Here is a 10,055-nt window from a genome sequence, read left to right as displayed (position 1 = left end):
CAGGGTAAGTCTCGGCCAGCAGGGCAATGCAGAGGAGGTCCTGGAACATGTCACAGCTGAGAGGACCTGTCCTGATGGCTCTCCTGCATTTTCTGGTGTGGGGCAGAAGACGTGCTCCAGGGCAGGACTGGCCTGCTGCACCACGGGAAGGACAGAGCATGGTGGACCCCTCCTCCCAGGGCCGGCTGCAGGGCTGCGAAGGTGGCTGTGCAGGCAGGGGTGCCCAGCGCTGTCCTTGCCAGCAGGGTCCCTGCAGCCCAGGGGGCTGTGTGCTGGGGCAGGGGCTCTGCCACCTGCCAGGGGCAGCTCTCAGCCTGCCGGGGGGCTCCCCACAGAGATGCGGGGAGAAGCTGTGCATCGCGTCCAGGCAGGTTTTGAATGTCTCCAGAGAAGCAGACTCCACAGCCTCTTTGGGCAGCTTGTCACACTGCTCCAACACTGTCAAAGCACTATAAAAACTAGCTGGCTGCTACAAGGCTTTTACCATCATATGCCAGGTTAACTTCAATAAGTAGTTCCCACGCCTTGCCCCGGCACAGCCACCAGTCCCCTACAAGGTTTCAGAAGTTCATCTACGGGCCATGCTGTTTCTTCAGCCTCTTCAAGCCAGTCTACCCTGCTTCTCCCGGGGCCTCTCCTTGTCTCTCCGCCATCTTGGGAGGGGAGGGAGGGGGTGGGGGGGTGGGGAGCGGGTGCAGGAAGCAGCCACAGCTGCACATTATCCACGTCAGCCGCCAACACACCACCCCTGAGGCATGCCCACAGCTGTATATTATCAATATAATTAACCTGCCTTCATTCCTCTATAATTCCTCTACAATTCTCCCCCGGTTTTTTCTTTTCTTTTTTCTTGTTCTTCTTAACATTTCATTGTATTTATTTACGTATTTAACAGGTATTTAACAATCATCACAACATTTTCAAAATAAACTACTCATACAGTCCAGACAACTCGTCCCTGAACTCTTTTGTTCTTCTTTGTTGAAACATGTTTTACAAGTGTATAGGATTTGACCTGTGATGTGGTGTGCTACATTCTCAACTCTGGTGGGATCAGGAGGACTCACGGACACGGAATGCTCATTTGAAACCGGTGGGAACATTGATAATGTATGTTAAGAAGAGTGATTGTTGTGTACGTACCCATTTCCCTGAATATACTCAGGCAGGAATTCCTCTAGCTGGTATCCCCGTTCCGTTTGGGACTAACGGGAATAACTTGTGGCTAAGACCAGGATACGCTCCTTGGAACGAGACTGACCTCCAGACTTGGACAACACTGAATCCACACTTGTCCACTGTGAAGTGTGTTACTGCAAATGAAGCCAAGACACACGCAAATGCTCCCGCAGAGGGGGCGTGCCTAGGTGGGCAGCAGCTGAGGGCATGCGTGCTCAAGCACCTCCAAGTCCTTCCTGCCTCCAGGAGGTGGAGAGGTGGCCAGTGGTTGGCAGGCCTGGTCCTCTTGCAAGGTGGGGATGCTGGGGATGAGCAAGCACGTGGGCTGCAGCCACAGGCCATCCACATGCCTGAAAGGCTCTCTCACCCCTCTTGCTGGTCACCTAGTCCAGCTTCAGGTTCACTAGTGAGTTGCGCGCACACACAGGGCTCCCAGCAGTAGCTGGCCCGAGACACTGGGGCTTTCCAAGCGCTGGCTGCCTATGGCCTGTGTTGCCGTCAGCCTTTGCTAGCAGCCAGGCCAGGGGACCCACCGCGCAGCGGGTGCAGAGTGGGCCCACACAGGAGGGGCTTTGGGGTGGCTCTCCAGAAGAGGCCAGCGGGTCCTGTGGTGATCAGGCACAGGGCTAAGCAAGTAAAGCAGCCAGCGCTTTGCTTCTGTGTGCCTGGCTCCTTGATCCCCCCTTCTCTCCGTTTGCCGTGCTTATACGTGCCCCTCATCTTCCCTGGCTCCTCCCTTTCTCAGCCCTGCTCTCCTTGGCCAAGACAAGGCCAACCCCGCTTATTTTGCCCCACCGTGCTCCCAGGTTTGCCCCATCTGTCAACACACAGATGTGGCCTTTGGGTGCTCTTAGCTAGGTCCCCTTGCACTTGCGTGCCATTGCTGACGGGCTTGCCTGGGAACTGCTGTCCCTGCCAGAGTCCTCTCTGCAAAATGACCCCAAGCTCTTGAAGGTCAAGCAGCTGTGAAGCGTGGCCACCTCTGACGCCATTCCCCGCTAACCACCTGCCAAATGTGGTGCTGGAAGAGCAGCGTATCCCCAGCAGACAAGTTGTCTTCTCCAAGGACGCCTTCTGCCTGCTCTCCGCAGACCCACGGGAACCGGCAGCAGGTCCCTTGTCAAAACACAAAGCAGCCTTGAGCCCGCTGGCTTGGAGGCCCAGTTCTGGGGCCTAGGAAGCCCTGTGCGCCTCAAGCGCCTTGAGAGCAGCTCTTCAACTTTCAGGCAGAGCCTGCCCGCTCCTCCTCCTTGGGACCCAGTTGCTCCCTCCGCTGTGTTCCTTATGCCTCGCCACACAAGCCAGGGTGGCAGCAGGGAGCTGCCGCACCTTTCACAAGCTTTGAGGCTGCCATGCTTCAAGCCACTGCCCTCGCCCCCCACGGACCTAGCCCTGCTGCGCTTTAAATGCAGTGCACGTGCCTGGATCCTGCTTCTCTGCTGCACTCCAGCATGTGAGTGAGCAAGGCTCCCCCAGGCAGTGGCAGAAGGCAGACTCCTGAGACAAGGCTGATGCAGGATTTACCAAAGCCATGGACAGCAATGGCACGTACGGCTAAGAGCAGGAGCATCCTTGTCTCTCGAGAGCTTCACCTTGCTTGTCCTTGCCACAAATGCCCTGCTCAGTGTGCGCCCAGAACTGCAATCAGACTCATGGATAGCAAGGAGGACACGAGGCCTGCCAGAGGGCGTTGCTGTCACTGACATAGCCAGCGAGGACTGTGCTGCACCTGCATTTCACTGTTCTTTGTGCAGCAAGGTTGACACTGCTGGGCTACGCTTGGCTTATTTGGCTTGCCCAGCACCGTTGCCAGCCGCAGCCGTAAGAGACATTGGCTCTTGGACACCCAGGCATGCGCGTGCTGCCTGTAGTAGCCCCGTTCTCTGGCGTCTCTTTATTGGGAAGGAGCTGGTGGCATGGGGCTGCGGAGAGCAGGGCGGCAGGGAACTTCCCAAAGAGGCTGTGAGGCCATGCTCGCTTTTGTCCTGTGAGCTGTTAGAAGGCAGAGCTGGGAGCCAGGCGCCGCTGCCTGCCATGGGGCCTGCCCACCCTGATGGCGCAAGCAGGGCATTCCACAAGGCTCTGTCGGGGTGCGCGATCCCAGCTTCTGCCTCCACTCCTGCTTGGGACCCCTCCTATTGCCTCCCCTCCCTCCCCTCCCCCCCCGCCCCCCCGACACCACCACGCCCAGCACCCGGAACCAGGCACTCTGTGACATCAGTCCCACGTCCAAGGGAACCCCGGGCAACGGGAATCCTGCGGGCAGTACGTCAGCAGCCGTACTGGTGGCGACAAGCCCTCGTCCTTGCAGCTGCCACATGTCGCTGGCAGCGATGGGTTTTCTGCGTCTCCTCGTTGTCCTGCTGGCCGTGTGCTGTCCTGTGCACGGCACATGGGACAGCTGTGGGTAAGTGGCCCGAGGCTCTGGGAGGGAGTTGGGCAAGCCTTGTGGGCTTCACTGGAGGGGGCCTGCTTGTCCCCCATGGCCACCCCCCAGGTTCCTGAAAGCCATGTGGGAGGCTCAGTGCCTTGACAGCAGCCAGGCTGCCGGCACAACTCGTCTACGGGCTGAAGCAGAAAGCGGGGCGAGGGGAGCGGGTTTTGGCCCCACGGGTTTCCTCGGCCCGTCTGGCCATGCCTTGTGGGGAGGGAAGACGGCTGGCCTTCAGCCGCAACGGCGCAAGCCATCCAGCAGCACAGTAAGGAGTTTCTGGTTACAGAGGGAGCTGCGGGCTTCGTCCCATGGCTTTGCACTACGGCATGTCGCGCGTCGTGGGTGGCACAGATGCCCAGCCAGGGGCCTGGCCCTGGATCGTCAGCATCCAGGCTCTCGTGGAAGGAGGCACGGCGCACATCTGCGGGGGCTCCCTCATCAGCCCACAGTGGGTCCTCACAGCAGCCCACTGCTTCATCGAGGTCAGGTAAGGAGGACCAGGGGTCGGGGCTAGCCCCACAACACTAGCAGGTGCCCTGAGCGCAGCAGCACGTGCTACTGCCGTCCCGTTGCCCTGCAGTACGCCCAGTGCCTGGGCACTCCGGAGCCCCGCCGAGAGGCTGCTCAGGAGAAGGCTGGGCTCGTGCCACTGCTTCCCAGCAGCCTCCCGCTCGACACTGCTTGAGCCCAAGGCACGCGAGGGCAGTCGCAGCCTCCCTAGCGCTGCTTGCCTCTCTCCCTCGTCGAGCAGAAGGCAGGGCAAGTGCCGGGCTGCTGCAGCACGTGGCTGCGCTCCCTCTGAGCCCTCTCTCCATCTGCCTTCCAGGCACATCACCGTCTTGCGCGTGGTGCTCGGTGCTACCCAGCTGACTCAGCTGGGCCCTGAGGCTCAGGTGCGCGCCGTCAGGCGGCTGCTGGTTCACCAGCACTACTGGAACGTCACACAGAGGAACGACATTGCCTTGCTGGAGCTGGACCAGCCTGTCCAGTGCAACAGCTACGTACAGGTTGCCTGTGTGCCCAACGCCTCGCTGAGAGTCTCAGAGCTGACAGCCTGCTACGTCAGTGGCTGGGGTGCCAGGAAAGCAAGAGGTGAGTGGCCCAAACGCAGTGGCGGCGCCAGTGCAAGCTTGGCCAGCTTGGGGAAGCAGGATGCGCTTCCTGACGGCAGAGGCGAAAGCCAGAGTCAGGCTGTGGGGGCGTAAGCCCCTCTCTTCGAGAGAGGGGCCGGCGCCATTGACCCAGAGCAAGGCAGAAAGGCAAGAGCGGTCCAGCGCCTGTCCGCATGCAAAGCCAAGCCCCGGGGGAGGGCTTCAGCCAGACGGGGGAGGAGAACTGGCAATGAGCTGCTGGGTGTTCATTCCTTTCTGTGCTCTTCACAGCTGGAGGATCGGCATACGCGCTGCAGGAGGCCCAGGTCCACCTCATTGATGCCAGGGTCTGTAACAGCAGCGGCTGGTACAGGGGGGCCATCCACAGCCACAACATCTGTGCTGGCTATCCGCAGGGCGGCATCGACACCTGCCAGGTAGGAGCGTGCTACAAGCCAAGCCCTGGCAGCGCAGGCAGCCCCGCCACAACCGCCCAAACGTGCGCCATCACGGCCTTTTGCCGGCCACTCACACTCCCATGGCTGGGTCCCCACCGCTGAGGGCCTTACCCGCCCCTCCCCATGGGCAAGCCCTTGCCCAGGGCCTGCCCGCCTTGTCCCAGAGGCCTGGCACGCTGCCCAGAAGGCCTGCCCGGTGCCCCTGGCAGCCCACAGCTTCACCATCCCAGCCGTCTGACACACCTTCACCACCACCGTGAAGAGCGATGAGAGCGAGCCCTGCCTTACAGGCCCACCGCCCCCTGCCAGGCAAGCTTCTACAGAGCTTGGCTGGCCACTGAATGCAGCTCTGGCAGGTGCCGTGAGAGAGAAGGAGCCAGCCACCGGGCTGACGGTGGCCACCCAACAACCCCTTCGTCCTCTCTCCTGTGCTGCAGGGGGACAGCGGTGGGCCTCTCGTGTGCCAAGACAAGAGCGCCGACTACTTCTGGCTTGTTGGCGTGACCAGCTGGGGGACGGGCTGTGCGAGAGCAAGGAAGCCCGGAGTCTACACCTCCACCCAGCACTTCTACGACTGGATCCTGGCGCAGATGGGCCTGCGCCCAGCAGTAACCACTACTGCAAGGCCACAGCCAGTCTTCACCTACACCCCCGTTCAGAGGCCGAGGCCAAGGCCAAGGCCAACAGAATCGAGCCGGTTTCCACCCTGCCCGTTTCCAGTCCAGAAGCTGCTGGACTTCTTTACTCGGCTGCAGGAGCTCCTGCAGTACCTAAGAGCGAAATAGCTTGGAGCAGCACGATGAGGAGCATCCAGGGCAGGCTGCAGCGCACAACGACCGTTTCCTGCTGGGGCAATGCCTGCTGACGAAAGGCAGCCTCAGTGACAAAGGCCTGCTCTGTCCTGCCCACGCTCCTCGCAACGGCAGAACCCAGCAGGCTGCCTTCTTGCAATAAAGTGTTTCCGTTGGCATGGCTAACCACGCGCCAGTGCACTGCAGTCTCCTGTGCGAGGCAAGGACTTCCAGAGCCGGCACCTGCCGAAGGAGGCAGGCTGCCAAGTCGGGCACAAAGGGTCACCGCAAAGGGCTGAAGCTCTGCCTGCTCCGAGAGAAGCATGAGGGAACAGTGGAAGGAAGGAAGGCAGGTCATAGGAGGGCTCAGGGCCTTGGGGGTGGCAGTTGGAAGCAGAGAATGCCTTAGGCTGGCTCCTGCTGGCATCCCTGTGGGCTTCTGTACGAGGCGCAAGCCAGCTTGAAAGTGGCCTCTCAGGGCCAGCTGGGCTTCAGGGGAAATCCACGAGCTGGGGCCTTTGCTCACGCCACGGAGTTCCTGGGCTTCCCCAGGCTGCTCTGCTTTCACAGCTGCACCATGTTTCCAAGGCCAGGCCTACGGCTGCAGTGGCTGCCGGGAGCGCCATGAGCTTTGAGTGGGAGCAAAGAGGCTGCTGCTGCTGCTGCTGCTCGGCAGTTGCCCCCCTCCCTGGCTGCCTTCTGGCTGTAGTAGCGGCCACGCTAGAGGAGCAACCGGAGGCCTGGGGCATACCAGACCCCTATGGAGGGGTGCCGCGGGGACTCGAGTGGAATGGTCGAGACTAGGGGACCGGGCCCCCAGTCCGGTGTCTTTTTGAGGGCTTGAGGCTCTGCAGAGGGGTCTGGGGTGCAACGAAGGCCTCAGAAGGGGGCCTGAGTGGACTAGAGAGAGCCTAAGGCAGCCTCGGGGTAGCCAGGGGAAAGGGTGCCCAGTGCCAGGTGGCCTCCACAGCCATCAGGGACCTGGGCACAGGCACTGTCATGTGGGGAGGCAGGGAGCGTGGCATGGGCTTGTTGTGCTCATCATCTCCTTGCCCCTTTGCGGTGCCTTGATGTTGCAGCTAGCCCAGGCACTGCCCCCCACCAGCACAGGGACCCTTGCACAGCACTCCAGCTTAAGATCACTGGCACCGGCTGCCCAGAGAGGCCCTGGAAACATTCCAGCACCACCTGCACATGATTTTGTGCAACCTGCTCTAGCACAGCCTGCTTTTGCAGGGCGTTGGACTCGATAATCTCCAGAGGTTCCCTCCAACAACGACCATTGTGTGATTCTGGGACTCGTGGCACTTTGGCTGAGGAAGAAGAGGTCAGGATCCTCAGGCCACCCGACACCTGACTGCCTTCCCAGTGTCTGTCCAAGAAACCTGCCAGTCCTCACTAACAGAAGTTGGACCTGCACACGTGGGCTTGCACATGTGCATGAGCACTGCAGGGCAACAGCCTTCTCTCTCTTCCCCGTCCTCTACTGCAGGGCGAGCGCAGATGTTCTGCCAAGGGAGCACCAGTCTGCACAGGCCCTGCTGCTGTCGCTGTCATGCAGCGGCTCTTCTACCCCGGGCTCCCGCTACTGTGTCCCACACCACTGGCCTGGTGTGATGGCAGAGCCAGGGGCCCTGCCCGGTCTGCACCTTCCCGGTCCATCAGGGCAACCTGGGTGCCAGTGAGGAAGCTGGGAATTGCCCTTGGCCAGGCCCTCTCCCTGGAGTTGCCAGAGGAGGAATTCCTTGTGGATGGCAGGGATGCCAAAGCATGAGGAATTCCCCATTGGACGGCAGGGACAGTGCGTAGAGCCCCATCGATTTGAAGCCAAGCCCAGCAGCCCCTCAGCCATGGCCACGGTCACACAGAACCTCACCGAGGAGCTCATCCATATCGTCCAGGACACCCTCATAGTAACCAGGCAGTACCAAAAGTTTCTGCAAGTAATGATGGCCAAGTGGCAAGAGGCGGTCTGTAGCGGGACACACACCACGCTCACCACCACCCCACAGTTCTCTCCCTTCCCCGCCACCAGGAAAGAGGAGCAGCAGGAAAGAGGATCAGCTCTATCCAGGGCTGCTGGAGCCCAGAGGGTTTTTCCAGGGCCTTCGAGTAGAGCTGCTGGGGGCAGATGCGCACATGGAGAAGATGGCAGATGGGGACAAAGGCCAAGGGGAGGACATGGGGCCAAGCAGAAGCAGCCCTGTGCAGGTGGGCAGAAGGAGCCCAATGGGGATGAGGAAGAGGAGCCCCATGACTCCAGACAGAATCAGCTCCATGGGCCTGGGCAGCACCATCCACGTGGGGCCAGGCAGCAGCACCCCAGCAGAGCCCAGGCCCCAGCACCATGTCCCCATGGGCAGGGCACGTGGGCAGGCAGCCTCAGGACCGTGCTGGGCAGGATTGTGCCTGCAGGAGGGCTGCTCCCAGCTGTGGGGCTGCCCAAAGGCTTGGTGGAGATGCGACTGCCGGCACCACTGTGTCTGTTTCTGCAAGCCCCCGTGGTGGCAGCGCTGCTCCCACAAGAGCAATGGGTTCCCCTGCCAGTGGGCAGCTTGCAGGGTGCAGGGCTGGGAACCCTCTGGGGTGCACCCCCATCTGAAATGTTAAATCTTGCAGGAGCGGTCTGCAAACTAGGACCATGCGTGGCAATCAGTTAGCTGAGGGGAATGTGCTCGAGCTTGTCTAGACAACAATTAACATGATGAGGCATGTTTGCAGAGCACAGGGGAGTGGGAGACAGATGGCGCCAAGGATGGCACCATGGAAAGGTAACACCTTGCTGTTAATTGATGAAAGTGTCCTTTGTCGTTAACCACCAATCAGGGATTGCCTAGTCTGTAATTCTTAGCTTAAAGAACCAATCTGTTTAAAGCACGCAGCTTCTGAAAACATATATAAACTCGTGATTGTGTACAATAAATGGACATTTGCTTGCATCAAGCTGCGTCCCGTCTCTTCATTCGCCACAAAATCTTTCCTCTATCTTGGTGCTGGGGCTCATCCATCCATCCCGCATCTGGGGCTGTGTCACCCTCAGTGCCTGAACCCAGTGGAGATGTGGGCGCTGCTGGCACCCACAAAATGGGACATGGGGGTGTCTGGTACCACAGTGGCTGTGCTAGAATGGGGGGACCAGGCTGGGCTAGAGAAAGGGGCCAGCACGAACCTTATCAGGTCCAACAAGTGCTGAGTCCAGCTCCTGGGGATGAACAAGCCCAGGCCCCGGCACAGGCGGGGGCCACCTTGCTGGAAAGCAGCTTGGCAAAGAAGGTCCTGCTGGGCTCCTCAATGAGCTGCCTGCTGGGCAGGGGATCTGTGCCCCTTGCAAAGGGAGGAACTGGTATGTATTGAGACCCCACGGTGAATCCATACACCACAAATAGAAAGGCATGTTATCCCCAGGTTGGCATATTCAAATGGCTAACAAATGGGGTATGGGCTTGGTGCCTTAAACATTTTTGTCCAATCTAGATAATAGGGTTGAAACATGGGAATAAATCCCCCACCCCATCAAAACACTCCCCTCAGGAATTGTTTGTGAACCATTTGCTGTGAATCGTGGAATAGAACGATGGAGCATGGCATACCCCAGACTTGTGAACCCTTATTCCAAGCATGTGTCCTTGTTGGGGTTTTCAGGCACCAGGGTTTAAACCTGGAGATCCCACCTGTTATGAAAAAACTACCAGTCAAGGAAACACATTGCAATACGCAGTTTTGCTTACCCACAAAACAAAATGGAATTTTGTGTGGGAAGGAAAAAAACCAAACTACGACCCATCAACACGCTCCACTGTTCGATATCCAGCCCCTCAGGGTCCGTTCTGAGCATGTTCAGATGGGAAGATGTACTTTGTACTACCTACTTCCTCAAAATTATTTACATATGCATAAGGCACTTGGGTATGTCACTTTGATCCTGGGGGCCTTTCTTATGGTCTTTAGAGATCGTTAGTGGTCAACAACTTGGTGAACTTCAGCTGAACTTTCCTGGGGCACCTGCACCCTACTTGTTGTTATAGAACTTCATTTCTTCTCTGTGCTATATGGTTTTGGTGGCAACACACCGTTACCCCACTTCCCTCGTCTATTGGTATAG

This window comes from Falco peregrinus, unplaced genomic scaffold (genome assembly GCF_023634155.1).
Source record: "Falco peregrinus isolate bFalPer1 unplaced genomic scaffold, bFalPer1.pri scaffold_29, whole genome shotgun sequence".
Taxonomy (NCBI): Eukaryota; Metazoa; Chordata; class Aves; order Falconiformes; family Falconidae; genus Falco; species Falco peregrinus.
The sequence above is the reverse complement of the archived record's forward strand: the minus strand, read 5'-3'. Positions refer to the sequence as shown.